The sequence below is a fragment of the Mus caroli genome, chromosome 7 (assembly GCF_900094665.2).
Source record: "Mus caroli chromosome 7, CAROLI_EIJ_v1.1, whole genome shotgun sequence".
In the NCBI taxonomy this organism is placed as follows: Eukaryota; Metazoa; Chordata; class Mammalia; order Rodentia; family Muridae; genus Mus; species Mus caroli.
This window is the reverse complement of record NC_034576.1, coordinates 66,814-81,812: the sequence shown is the minus strand read 5'-3', so window position 1 is coordinate 81,812 and position 14,999 is coordinate 66,814. Positions and strand designations below refer to the sequence as shown.

The 14,999-nt window shown below is 45.7% G+C and overlaps 1 pseudogene; it reads left to right on the top strand.

Annotated features, from left to right (window-relative positions):
* Positions 1–2,223: 2,223 nt before the first annotated feature.
* On the top strand, positions 2,224–13,554 carry LOC110297341 (annotated as a pseudogene).
* The last annotated feature ends 1,445 nt before the right edge of the window (positions 13,555–14,999 follow it).

Below are 14,999 nucleotides of genomic sequence, written 5' to 3'. Positions count from 1 at the left end.
AGAAACCCTGTCTCGAAAAACCAAAAACCAAAAAAAAAAAAAAAAAAAAAAAGCATTCACCTGGCAATGTATTATTTTTTTCACATGTTCAGAACACTTAAAATCTATTCTGCCCAGCTGGTGGTGCCACATGTCTTTAATCTCAGGTTTCGAGAGGCAGAGGCAGTTGGAGCTCTGTGAATTTGAGGACAGCCTTGTTTACAGAGTCTATGACAGCCAGGACGATACAGAGAAACCTTATCTCAAAATAATAATAATAATAATAATAATAATAACTTTAAAAGGGGCTGGAAAGATGGCTCAATGGTTAAGAGCGCTGACTGCTTTTCCAGTTTCTGATTTCAGTTCCCAGCAACCACATGGTGGTCCACAACCATCCATAATGGCATCTGATGCCCTCTTCTGGTGTGTGTGAAGACAGCAACAGTGTACTCATATACACTCATCTTTTTTTTTTTTTAATCTATTTCTGATGTTGAAGCAGCCGTGCAGACTCACAACCCCAACCCTGGAAAGCTAAAACAGGATGAAGAGTGGCTAATTAACGGTGTATACAGAGAGGTTGTGTCTCAAACAACAAAACAAACCCCCCAGAGCAATCTATGTAGTAACCTTTTTTTCCCCCAGAGCTGAGGACTGAACCCACCTACCACTGAGCTAAATCCCCAACCCCCGCCTCCCCCTTTTTTTAAAGGGACAGGGTTTCTTTGTGTAGCTAGCATGTTGGCCTGGAACTCTCAGAGATCCTCCTGCTTCAACTTTCTAGACTGCTGGGATTAAAGACTTCTGCCACCCCCACCCCACTCTCATCTCCACTAATTAGCAATTTTCAAGAACACCAATCATTGCTGTCAGCTAGAGTTGCCCTGTTAGATTCTTGGGCTTTTTCTTCCTGTCTGCCGCACTGAAACTTTGTGTCCTTTGAGCATCAGTGCCCACAATCCTCCCTCCTCCTCTCTTCTGACCCTGCTGCTACCTTTTACTCTTAGCTTTCCTGAGCTGAACTGTTTCTTCCTTTTCGTATGTGAGTGATTTCTTCTATGTCAAATTTATTTCAGTTACTGTACTGGCTGGTCTTGTGTCAACTTGACACAAGCTGGAGTCATCACAAAGAAAGGAGCTTCAGTTGGGGAAATGCCTCCATGAGATCCAGCTGTAAGGCATTTTCTCAATTAGTGATCAAGCAGGGAGGTCCCCTTGTGGGTCGTACCATCCCTGGGCTGGTAGTCTTGGGTTCTATAAGAGAGCAGGCTGAGCAAGCCAGGGGAAGCAAGCCAGTAAGGAACATCTCTCCATGGCCTCTACATCAGCTCCTGCTTCCTGACCTGCTTGAGTTCCAGTCCTGACTTCCCCTCCCAACTTGCTTCTTGATCATGATGTTTGTACAGGAATAGAAACCCTGACTAAGACAGGTACCATAAAGCCTTGCATAAAGTCTTCATTCATCTTGTGACAAATAACAGGAACACGAGGCTGGATGTGTTGGCGCATGCTTTTAATCTCAGTCCTTGTGAAGAAAAGGTAGGAGAATCTCTGAGTTTAAGGCCAATCTGATCTAATTAGTGAGTCCAGGACAACCAGGCCTATGTAGAGAGATATTGTCTAAAATAATCAAACAAACACACAAACAAACCCCTACAACATGACAGGAACACTATCCTCTTTCCCTCCCTCCCTCCTTCCCTTCTTCCCTCCCTCCCTCCCTCCCTTCCTTCTTTTCTGTCCTGATGATGGACTCCAAATTCTTACAGGCTCCAACCAAGAACCAAACAACTGGATTACACCCCCAGCCCCCAGCTCAGCTTTTTTTTTTTTTTAAGGCTGAATAATAGTCCATTACAAATATATCTCTCATTTTTGTTATCCATTCATCCATTGGTGGGTACTCAGGCTACTTCTCTTGGCTGCTGAGACTAGGGTCTCCACAAACATAGGGTGCAGATGCCTCTTCCAAACACTGCTTTCCTTTCCTTTGGATGTATACCCAGAAGTTGGATTGCTTCATCATATGGTGGTTCTATTTTTAATTTCTTAAGGATTTTGAAATGATAACATTTAAGCCAAGAACTAAAGGATAAAGAAAAACCAGCCATGGAAATATCTCAGGCAAGGCTGGGCATTCCAAACAGATAGCAGGGTTGCTGTAAGGGTCCAGGATGTGGAATCCAGAATGAAAAGCCCCATAGCCCAGTGTTCAGTGTCATGGAGTGCTGAGAGGGAAATATGACGAAAGTGGAAGCTGAATATAAAGCAGGCCAGGATGTGAGACCGCATCTGGCTTTCGTTCAAGTATAAAGGGAAGCAATCAGAGGCAGGAAATGACACAATTCCAGTTCTGGTTTGAAATATTTTTGGGGTGGGGTGGGGTTCAGGACAGGGTTTCTCTGTGTAGTCTGGGCTGTCCTAGAACTCACCCTGTAGACCAGGCTGGCCTTAAGCTCAAGAGAGTAACCGTTCTCGGCCTCCAAGTGCAGCAACCTCTGGGATGAAAGACCACTGCTGTAGCAAAGTGGTAGGGAGGAGGGTGATGTGCTGGGGCATGGATGGGGGGACGCAGATAGACTGATGCTTGCCCGTGCTCTCTCGTGGGTGGGCACAGGGAGCCTAGCCCTGTAAGCTGTAAGGAAATTCCTTTATCCGGAAGTCTCTATAAGAGGGCTTTCTGCCTTATAAACACTGATGGAGGTCTGAAGAAAACAAAGTCCTTGCCCTGGCAGACACAGATGATGGATCACAGGCTGCTGTGTGACTAAGCCCTTTTCTTCTCTCTCTTCCCCTCCCTTCCCTTCCCTTTCTCTCCTCTATCTTTCCCTCCTCTCTTGTCCCTTTTCCTCCCCTATCTTTTTTGGGGGGGAGGGTAGTTGGGTTTTTTTTTTTTTTTTCGAGACAGGGTTTCTCAGTGTAGCCCTGGCTGTCCTGGAACTCACTCTGTAAATCTGGCTGGCCTTAAACTCAAAAATCCACCTGCCTCTGCCTCCCAAGTGCTGGGTTTAAAGACACCACCGCTGCCCGGCTCCCTCCTCTTCTTCTTCCTCCTCTTCCTCCTCCAAACAGCACTTCTCTGTGTAGCCCTGTCTGTCCTGGAACTCTCTGTATAACAGGCTGGACTTGGACTCACAGAGATCAATCTGCCTCTGCTGCCTGAGTGCCACCATACCTAGCTTGCTCTTCTCATCCTTCTGCTTCCTTGCTGAGTGCTAGCTTGCCACCAGGCCAGGTTTATCAGGGATGAGGATGGAAGTGAGACTGCCTGCATGCTGGACAAATGCCTACCAGCTGAACTACAGCCCTACCCTATTTGTTTGCTTTTCTCTTTGAAACATTACATTAATGTTTTTATTTCTCTGTGTCCGCATTTTGTGAACATGTGTGACACAGATGTAGAAGTCACAGGACAGCTTTTAGGAAATTGGTTCTCGTCACCTACCAGGTGGGTTCCATGGGTATTTGGAGCTAGATCTTCAGTCTTGGTGACCGGAACCTTTGCCCACTTGCCATCCTGCCAACCCATCTGTCTCAGGTGTTTTTTAATGGTTTATTTGTTTGCTTTTGAGATGGGATCTTACCATGTAGCATTTTTCTGGCCTACTATTCACTATGTAGCCCAGGCTAGCCTAGGAGACAGTTCTGCCTTAGCCTTCCAAGTGCTGCAGTGATAGGCCTGTGGCACTCTGCCTGGCCTGACTAACCATGGTTTTCATGCTAACAACAAATACTCATAAGAAGCAATTTTGTGAGAAACTAGCTTGTTGTGGAAATTCTGAGGTTTAGCTTATTAGATTAGGACAGAAAATGTATCAGTCAAGTCTCAACCAGAGAACCAGATATGGCAGCACACATCTGTAACACCCGTGCATAAGAAACTGAGGCAGGGGCTGGTGAGATGGCTCAGTGGGTAAGAGCATCTGACTGCTCTTCCGAAGGTCCAGAGTTCAAATCCCAGCAACCACATGGTGGCTCACAACCATCNGNAACGAGATCTGNCNCCCTCTTCTGGAGTGTCTGAAGACAGCTACAGTGTACTTACATATAATAAANAAANAAATCTTTAAAAAAANATATTAAAAAAAAAAAAAAAAAGAAACTGAGGCAGGAGAATCTGGAGTTCCAAGTCAGCCTGGACTACAGAGTGAGCCTCGTTTCAAAATAAGAAAATAAAAAGAGAGCTGAGGATATAGCTCAGTGGTAGAGCCCCTGCCTAGAAACCTCCAGTAAGGGGCTGTGGGCATAGCTCAGCAAAATTTAGCTTAAAACCCACCAGGAGGAGAATTGGGTGGGGTGGTTCACTAGTAAAGGACCTACTTAGAATTCACCAGTGAGGCCTTGGGGTATGGCTCAGTGTTCTATTGTTGACTTAATATCTATTAGCAAAAGACAGGGAGTATAGCTTAGTGATAGATCTCTTAACTATAAATCACCATAGAGATGCCAAGGGCATGGCTCAGGGGTAGATCCTCTTGCCTAGCATCCATCAATGAATGGCTTGGGACCATTTGCTTAGAATGTGTGAACCCTGATTTCCATTTCTGATACACACACACACACACACACAACTAGAAAGGAAGAAAGGCATTCATTATGGCATAAACTTTTATGGCATAAACTTTTAATCCTAGCACTTGAGAGGCACAAGCAGGTAGATCTCTGTGAGTTTGAGGCTAGCCTGGTCTACTTAACCAGTTCCAGGATAGCCAGGACTGTTATACAGATAAATCCTATCTCAAAAACAAAACAAAACAAAAAGATCTTGTCTCAGGGCTGGAGAGATGGCTCAGTGGTTAAGAGCACTGACTGCTCTTCCAGGGGTCTTAAGTTTGAATCCCAGCAACCACATGGTGTCTTACAACCATCTGTAATGAGATCCTATGCCTTCTTCTGGTGTGTCTGAAGACAGCTTCAGTGTACTCATATACATAAAATTATTAAATTTAGAAAAGACTCTGCCATAAATAAATAAATAGGAAGAAGGAAGCTTGCTTCATTAGAGTCACACATGGTTGATTGTGCACGTTTGTAATCCAACTTCTCAAAAGTTAAGGCCAGGTGCTGGAGAGATGGCTCAGTGGTTAAGAGTGTAGTCATATACATAAAATAAATAATTCTTTTTTTTTCCTTTAGAGTTATTTTATTAAATCATAAATGTACAACAGCTTCTTAACTCTACACACACACTTAAAAATTTTAAAGGAAAAAACGTTATGTCTTATTACACCATGATCCTGGCTAATAGCTTTTCAAAACTTTTGAGAAAAATCTTTAAAAAAGGTTTCACATGTCACCTGAAACTTACAAATTTAACATTATCAAAGAAGGAATGCTTCTACACTCTTACAAAGACCACTAGAAAGAAACAACAATTAGCCGGGCATGGTGGCACACGCCTTTAATCCCAGTACTCGGAAGGCAGAGGCAGGCAGATTTCTGAGTTTGAGGCCAGCCTGGTCTACAGAGTGAGTTCCAGGACAGCCAGGGCTGCACAGAGAAACCCTGTCTCAAAAAACTAAATAAAATGAGTTAAGGCCAGAGGAACACGATATCCAGACTTCCAAGACCAGCTCCGGTTACATAGTCAGATAGCATCTCAAAGAAAAAGCTCTTCTGGGGCTGGCGAGATGAGAAAGACCCCCGAGGACAGAGCGAATGGGACTCATCCTGACGCTGTGGGGAGAGCAGGCGATGGCCAAGAAAGTGGGCTGGCGAGATGGCTCAGAGGGTAAGAGCACTGACTGCTCTTCCAAAGGTCTTGAGTTCAGTTTCCAGTAACCACATGATGGCTCAACTACCCTTAATGACATCTGATGCCCTCTTCTGGTGCATCTGAAGACAGCTACAGTGTACAATAATAAATAAATCTTTTTGTTTGTTTGTTTGTTTGTTTTGGTTTTTCGAGACAGGGTTTCTCTGTATAGCCCTGGCTGTCCTGGAACTCACTTTGTAGACCAAGCTGGCCTCGAACTCAGAAATCCGCCTGCCTCTGCCTCCCAAGTGCTGGGATTAAAGGCGTGTGCCAACACACCCAGCAAATAAATCTTAAAGAAAAGAAAAAGTTGTTCTTCTTGCCTCCTCTTTTCCTTCCTTGAAACAGAGTCTTACTACATAGTACAGACCAGCCTCATACTCACTATGTAGCCAGGTGTGGTGTTGCAAACATTTAATCTCAGCATTCAGGAAGTCCAGTCTAACCCATTGTACATAGAAGTTTCCAGTCTAGTCAGGGGTTAGGGGCAAAAATGCATCAACTACTAGCTGGTCTTAAACTCTTCATGATCCTTCTACTACAGCCTCCAGAGTGCTGGGATTGCAGGCATGAACAATGCCCAACTTTATTTATCCTTCCTTGTCCCCACAGACTTAATGAGCCCTAAGGCAGGGCTCTAGCAATGGTTAAATGGTTTCTGCTCATTAAATTCTTCAGTCACTGAGCAGCCTCTGAGGTCCATGTTATATAATAAATCACAATGAGAAAAAATAGAAATAATGAGACACAGATATGGTTTCATCTGTGGCCTCCCCGCATCACATTCATTTCCCATCTTTGCAGCTGGTCTAGTTGCCTTCATGTTCAGCTTCACACGTGGGGAGCACATAGGAAGATGACAGCCGGCTCCCATAACCCACAGCCTAACCCCATAAGAACTCTCACAGTCTGCGTGAGGCAGAGTGCTACCACATCTAGTTTTATGTCAGTTTGACACAGGCTAGAGTCATCTTAGAGGAGAGAATCTCGATTAAGAAAATATCTCTCCATAAGATCTAGCTGCGCCTCTCCGTGGCCTCTGAATCAGATAGGTTCCTGCCTGCAGGTCCCTGACCTATCTGAGTTCCTGCCCTGACTTCCTGCAGTGACATAGACTATGGTGTGGAAGCCTTAGCCAAATAACCCCTCTCCTCCCCAACAGGTTTAGGTAGTGGTGTTTCATCATAGTGACAGTAACCCAAACTAAGACAGTGCGTGCAGCTTTATGCGTATATGTGAACCACACACATGCAGGTGTCTGTGGGGGCCACAGAAGTGTATCTGCTGCCCTAGAACTGAAATTAGAGTTGAGCCACAAGACATGGATGTTAAAAAGTCAAACCCAGGCAGCAAGTGCTCTTAACTGCTAATTGGCCCACAAGTTCATCATCATTCTGGGCTACTAGTGAATTCTAGGCTAGCCAAGGCTGCAGAGAGAAATACACACACACACACACACACACACACACACACACACACACACACACACGCAAAGAACAAAACATCATCACCCACAGTCCCAGGAGGAACAGTGACATTAGGCCACGTAGGGTTCCCTGAGGCAGCAGTTAGGCAAGTCAGGAGGCAGAGGGAGGGGCTGGAGAGAGGTCTCAGTGGTTAAGAACACTGGCTGCTCTTCCAGAGGACCCAGGATTGATTCCCAGCACCCATGTGGTAGGTAGCTCACAATCACCTGTAACTCCAGTTCCAGAGGATCTGACATCCTCACACAGACATACATGAAGGCAAAATACCAATTCTCATGAAATTTAGAGGAAGGGGAGGGAGAGAGAGAGAGAGAGAGAGAGAGAGAGAGAGAGAGAGAGAGAGAGAGAGAGAGATGATGCTTGGACTGTGAGAGAAAGCCAAGCAAGAGATCTAGGATCAGCTTATGGGAATTACTTCAGAGAGCTCTGCAGTGTGATGGTATTCCTGGCCCTCTGGGACCTTCCCTGGGGTGGCAACAACCTTGGATAGGAAAGCCTAGTGAAACAGGTATCACTTGGCATGGGCTCTGGGTTGTGTAACCTGTAGAGGAATAATTGCGCTGGTGAGATGGCTCAGTGGGTAAGAGCACCCGACTGCTCTTCCGAAGGTCCAGAGTTCAAATCCCAGCAACCGCATGGTGGCTCACAACCATCCGTAATGAGATCTGGCGCCCTCCTCTGGAGTGTCTGAAGACAGCTACAGTGTACTTACATATAATAAATAAATAAATCTTAAAAAAAAAAAAAAAGAAAGAAAAAGGAATAATTGCCCTTTCCCTCTGGCAAGCTCCTCTGGCCAGCTGTTTACCACACATAGAAATTTCTTAACTCTGGGAAGGGCAGAGCAAGAACTCCAAGTGTCAGAAATCAGAGTAAAGAGCCAGGCCAGCCTTGGTGGTATATACCTTTAAAGTCCTAGCACTTAGTGGTGGTGCACCCCTTTAATCCCAGCACTTGGGAGGAACAGGCAGGTGGATCTCTGAGAATTTGAGGCCACCCTGCTCTACATAGTGAATTCCAGAACAGCCAAAACTTCCTAAAGGAGAAATCTTTTCTCAAATTGCCATCCCCCAAATGTGAAGAATGGATTACAGAGATGGAGACTGGAAGCTCAGGCGTTCAAAGCCATTCAAATTCCTATGGTTTCACTTGGGACCTCAGTTTTGGCCGCAGGTTCCTTTACCAACTGCACCATTTTGCCGGGGCCAGCTCTACACTTTCCCTACAGCTCAATAGTAAAACCCTTGTCTAGCATCTTGAAAGCTGTAGATTAAATTGCCTGAACCAAAGAGGGTTGGGGGAGGAATCCGAGCAAACCAGGGGAAATTTCTACAACCCCAGCAGATTGTGGGGGTCAAGACAGATGGTGAAAGTCAAGTTAGTCTGGGCTACATTGTGAGTTCCCCACTTCCAAACAAAACAACAGCATGTGTTTAAAACAAGAATCGCCTAGGTGGTGGTGGCACATGCCTTGAAATCCCAGCATTCTGGAGGCAGAGGCAGACAGAGTTCGAGGCCACCCTGGTTTATAGAGTGAGTTCCAGGACAACCAACACTACACAGACAAACCCTATCTCAGAAAACCAAAAAAAAAAAAAAAAGCTTTATTTGTTCATTTATTTATTTATTAGTTGGGTTTTCTGTGTATTTCTTGAACTCACTTTGTAGATTTCGCTGGCCTCAAACTCAGAGATCTGGCAACCTCTGCCTCAGGAGTGCTGGGATCCATGTCCAGCCTAGCCCCTCCTTCTCCCCTTACTTTTTCTGCTCTCCTTCTAGCACTTTACCTGATCATCAGTGCATTTATCCTTCACACTCTTTCCTCTTGACTCTTGATCCCTCATCCTCGTCCAGCCTTGTGCAAAGCTGATCTTTATCACGTATATCTGTTCTCTGACCTCTGGGTCCAGCTTCATTGCTTCCTAACCTCACTCTTGCTCTGTCTCTCTTCTGAATGGAACCAGCGGTCACAAAGTTCTTGGAGAAACCAAAACAAAACCCTCGACTCTCTCCAAAACACAATAATCTAAACAAGTTCCCACAGAGAAACACTTGAAGGAGGTCGAGTTAGTCAGTCCCTTAGGGATGACTGCGGTTTTACAACTTTTCTTTGTCCCCAGGGACAAAGAGGAATTAGGGAACAGAGGAAAAAAAAATCCCTCCTTTCACGGTGGGGTGTGACCCTTGAGAGATAAAAGTATCTCTCAAGGGCCTCAAAGGCTTGCTTTCCCTTCTTTCCTTCTTCCTTCCTTTCTTTCTGTTTGCCTGTTGCCATCCCTTCCAATCTCCTCTCTGTCTCTGGTTTTTTATTTTTGTTACATTCTATCTCAGATCTGTATCTTTCCCTCCCTCTAGCCCTCTGACCACTTGTTTCTCCCTAGCTGCCTCTCTTCACCATCTCTAGTCCTACCCTGGTCTTACTTTACAGAGTCTGTCTGACTGTCTTTGGGTGTCTACGCCTATTTCTCCCTTTGGCCCATTTCCTGTCACGTGCCTCTGTAGAAAACCTCCAGAATCAGAACTTTGACACTTCATGATAAAGGGGACTAATAAATTCCAGGTAAAAATCGTTTCTTCGGAGGGGAGTCTCACTGTGTAGTGCAGGCTAGCCTCCAACTCATAATAATCCTGCCTCAATTGCCTGTGAGCTTAGATTATAGGCTTGCACCACCGTGCCAGCCCTCTCCTGCTTGGTGGTCTCTATTCAACCCATTTCTAGAAAGAGCAGAAGAAAATAACGAAAGATGTAGAGAAGGAGAGCCTTGTGCAGGACTCACCATAAATTTTTTTTTTTTTTTTTTTTTTTTTTTTTTTTTTTTTTTTTTTTTTTAGACAGGGTTTCTCTGAATAGTCCTGGCTGTCTTGGAACTCACTTTGTAGGCCAGGCTGGCCTCAAACTCAGAAATCCACTTGCCTCTGCCTCGCTAGTGCTGGGATTAAAGGCATGTGCCACCACAACGGGCTCACCAGAGACATTTGTTTGTTTGTTTGTTTTTCGAGACAGGGTTTCTCTGTATAGTCCTGGCTGTCCTGGAACTCACTTTGTAGGCCAAGCTGGCCTTGAATTCAGAAATCCGCCTGCCTCTGCCTCCTGAGTGCTGGGAGGGTGCTTGTCTGGCTACCATAGACTTTTTTTTTTTTTTTTTTTTAACCATAGACTTTTTAATGAGGCTAGAATAGGGTTATTGGAGAAGTAGTGGGTGGTCAAATTGAAGAGGTCAGCTCAGGAACTTTAGAAAATTCCACAGGACCCCTCCCCTCCTGGAAGAGAAAAGTCATAAGATAATAGACACCCCTCGCTCCGGAAGGGAGGGGCTAATTACATTCCTCCGACCACAGGGAGGAGGGACGGACCACTGGACACCTGCAACGACTCTTAACCAACGAGCCAACTTTCTAGCACCCAACAGGAGATATTCTACAAACAAACAAACAAATAAAAATGAGACTCTAAACAAGTCCCCATGGGCAACATCTGAAGGAAGTCAAGCTAATCACTCAAACTGATTTGTTAATGACAGGAAAAGAGTGAAACAAATTTAGATGTTCTCTGGGTCCCTAAGGCCTGAGGCTTTGGGGAGGCTGAGGGCAAGTTCCTTCATCTTTATACTGGCTCCTGTAATAACTGTGTCTCAGGAGCCCAGGCTAGCTCAGTGTCTCTCAAAGACCTGAAAGGCTTTCTTTGTCTCTCTCTTTGCCTTCCTGTGGGCTTTTGATCCCTTCCCTTCTCTGAGTCACTGTTCTTTATTTCTCTTGTCTTCTGTCTTCCTCCCGTCTGTGTCTTCCCTTTGCTACTGGCTCTCTGACCACTCCTTGCTGTGTGTTTTCCCCTAGTTGCCTCTCTTCTCCATGTCCATCTCTGTGGACCCCCCTCCCTGCTCTTGCCTCAACCTTCCCAATGCTGAGACCCTTTAATACAGTTCCTCATGTTTGGTGACCCCCAACCATAAATTTATTTTCATTGCTACTTTATAACTTTAATTTTGCTACTGCTATGGATCATAACATAAATACCTGATATGCAAGATATCTCTGCTATGGGACCCCTGTGAAAGAGTCCTTTGGACCACCAAAGGGGTTGAACCTTACAGGGGTCTGACGTGTGTGTGTGTGTATGAGTGTGTGTTTCTATTCCATTCTTAAGACTCCTCATTTCTGTCACTTGGGCTGGTTTGATTCATAACCTTCTCACTGTAGCCCATTTCCTATCATGTGCTTATGTGAAAAATCTGCCCCTTCTTCACAAAGGGGACTGAGAAATTCCAGGTAATATATATATTTTTAAACTCTCAGAGCAGAGTCTTAATGTGTAGCTCAGGCTAAGCCTCAGACTCACGGTGTGGCTGCCTCAATCTCTTATGCATTGAAAGTGACTACAGGTGTGCATCACCGCACCCATCTCTCTCCAGTTTTGTGATCTCCAGTCAATCCATTTGCTAGGTAGGAGTGGGCTGCAGAGAAACAGGAAACCATCCCCGTTCTAAGACTGTGGGTGTGTGTAGCCAACCCTGGCTGGCATCATGGCTCTCCATCCATGTACTGGCTACAAGGAAGTAAATGACACAAAAGTGGCTTATGCACGTAGCAAAAATATATATTTACCATTGAAACTTATACTCACCATGGCAGTTGTAAGAAATGAAACAAAAATTCTATTACCTGGTCAATTTCAAACTATATTGACTCAGTCCATATCCTGGTCAATTTCAAACTATATTGACTCAGTCCATATCTAAGGAAAACCTCTGCAAAGAACTAGGTCTCTCCTCCATCATCACATCTTATTTGCCAGATGTGGTGGCGCACGCCTTTAATCCCAGCACTCGGGAGGCAGAGGCAGGTGGATTTCTGAGTTCAAGGTCAGCCTGGTTTACAGAGTGAGTTCTAGGACAGCCAAGGCTACACAGAGAAACCTTGTCTCAGAAAAAAAAAAAAAAATTATATAAGTACACTGTAGTTGCCTTCAGACACACCAAAAGAAGTCATCAGATCCCATTACAGATGGTTGTGAGTCACCAAGTGGTTGCTGGGAATTGAACTTAGAACCTCTGGAAGAACAGTCTGTGCTCTTAATCACTGAGTCTTCCTTCTATCCAGCTCAAGGCTGATCTTGAATTCCTGATTGTGTTATGTCAACTTCCCGCCTGCTGGCATAAAGGAGTGTGTTACCATGGAGGTCTAAATTATTTCCCATCCTTGTGCGGTAGAATGCTGGGGAGATCTCACATTCACACGGTTTTCAGGTGTTCAGGATGGTCCAAGCGTTATTCTGAAAGTCGCGACTATACTTTGTAACACTGACTGCGCCTACATTTCAGAGTTTACTGAGACCACAGGGACACCCTGTAACCCTTGCAGAAGGAGCTCCCTGCGCCCATCCCCACAGCCAACCACACCTCCGTGCTGGAGTTCATGTTTCTGGGGGTCACAGACAAGAGACGGTTCCAGCTCCTCTTCTTCGGGGTCCTCCTGGTCACCTACACGCTGACCCTGCTGGGGAATCTGCTCATCATCGCCCTCACCTTGGCAGACCGCCGCCTGCACACCCCGATGTACTTCTTCCTGCGCCACTTCTCCCTGCTGGAGGTGGGATTCACGTCCACCGTGTCCCCACAGATGCTGGCACACCCGCTGGCAGCGCGCGGGGTCATCTCCCGCCACCGCTGCTTCGCGTAGATGATACTCTACTTCACCCTGGGCGCCGTGGAGACCCTGCTGCTGGCAATGATGTCCACTGACCGCTTTCTGGTCATCTGCTGGCCGCTGCGCTACCCAGCACTCATGACTCCCTGCATGTGCTCCGCCCTGGTGCTGGCCTGCTGGGCAGCCAGCCTCCTGGTCCTGCCTGGGCTGTTTGCCTGGATGTTGTCTCTCCCTTTCTGTGACCCGCGGGTCCTCAACCACTTCTGCGACAGCTCCCGTTTGCTGGAGCTGGTATGTGTAGACACCAGGCTCCTGCAGCTGGTGGCCTTCCTGGTGGCTGTCTGCACCCTGCTCACCGCCACATTGATCACAGCCTTATCCTATGGCTGCATCATCAGCACCATCCTGGGCCTGCCTACTGCTGGGGGTCGCAGCAAGGCCTTCTCTACCTGTTCTTCCCACATCCTGGTGGTGTCGATGAGCTATGGGAGCTGAATCCTCATGTACCTCAACCCCACGCAGACAGGGAGGCTGGACCTCAACAAAGGAATAGCTTTCTTCAACACCACAGTGTCACCCCTGCTGAACCCCTTCATCTACAGCCGCAGGAACCAGCTGGTCCACAGAGTGCGCAGGGATTTGCTGCTCAGGGGGAGGGAGCTTTCTTTCAAGATATTCAGACCATAAGGCTGCACAGGTTTGTTATTCTTTATTTTTATTGACTGCTAGTGACTGATTTGCAGTGTGAAAATCTTCCTGGAGCCACTCAAAGGCTACAAGTACCCCACCACTGAACTACATTGCCACTCATGAACTCCCACCGCTTTAGTTTCTGAGAAGTGCTTTCTGTAGATTAGGCTTGAAAATCTGTAAGTAGTTGAGGATAACCTCTGTTTTCTTATCCTCCTGTTTCAGTCTCTTCATGGCTGGGATTTGGGGAATGCACTATGAAACCTGGGTCTGTTTTTAAATTTTATTTATTTTTTTGTGTAATGAAAGCTAATCTTTGCCGGGAAGTGGTGGCGCACACCTTTAATCCTAGCACTTGGGAGACAGAGGCAGGCAGATTTCTGAGTTCGAGGCCAGCCTGGTCTACAGAGTGAGTTCCAGGACAGCCACAGCTATACAGAGAAACCTTGTCTCAAAAGAGAGAGAGAGAGAGAGAGAAAGCTAACCTTTAACTTATTATATAACCAATGATTTCCTTGAATTTCTTCTTCTTATCATCATCATCATTTCAATTGAGTTCAATCACTGAGTTCAATTCCCAGCAACCGCATGGTGACTCACAACCTTCTGCAATGGGATCTGATGCCCTCTTCTGGTGTGTCTGAAGACAGCTACAGTGTACTCACATACATGAAGTAAATAAATAAATCTTTTAAAAAATTGGACTGGAGAGATAAGAGAGATGACTCAGCCTTTAAGTAGCTGTGGTTTTTTGCAGAGAATCTTCCTTCAGTTTCCAGCACCCACATGGTTGATTGTCTTTAACTCTAGTTTCTGGGTCTCTGTTACCCTCTTCTGGCTTCTTCGGAACCAGGCATGCATCCAATGACCATACATATATTCAGGTAAGACACATATACACAGTAAATGAAAATAAGTATTAATTTTTTTAAAAACTTATGTGAATGTATGCATGTGGTTTGAGCTTATGTGAGCCCTTTGCGTGCAAGGGGCACTCGGACCAGCAGAGGGCGCTAGATTCCCCATGAACTGGAATTGCAGCCAGTGGTGAGCTGTCTATTATGGATGCTGGGGACTAAATCCAAATCCTCTACAAGAGCATTAAGTACTCTCAACTCCTGAGCCGCCTCTCCAGTCTCCCAGTGTAGGCATGTTTTGTTGAAGAGAAAAGAAAAACTAACAACCTATACTAATTTAAAAGCTGTTGGTGCTTTTTGTGGCAGAGCAAGCCTGTAATTTCAGTACTGGTAAGAGTGATGATAAAGCATCAAAGATCTGAGGTTATCCTTCACTACATATCAAATTTGATGCCAGCCTGATCTACACGAGTCACTGTCTCCAAAAGATAAAAATAAATAAGAAGGCATGGTATAAGCTGGGTGTGGTGGTGCACACCTTTAATCCCAGCACTTAGGAGGCAGAGGCAGGCGGATTTCTGAGTT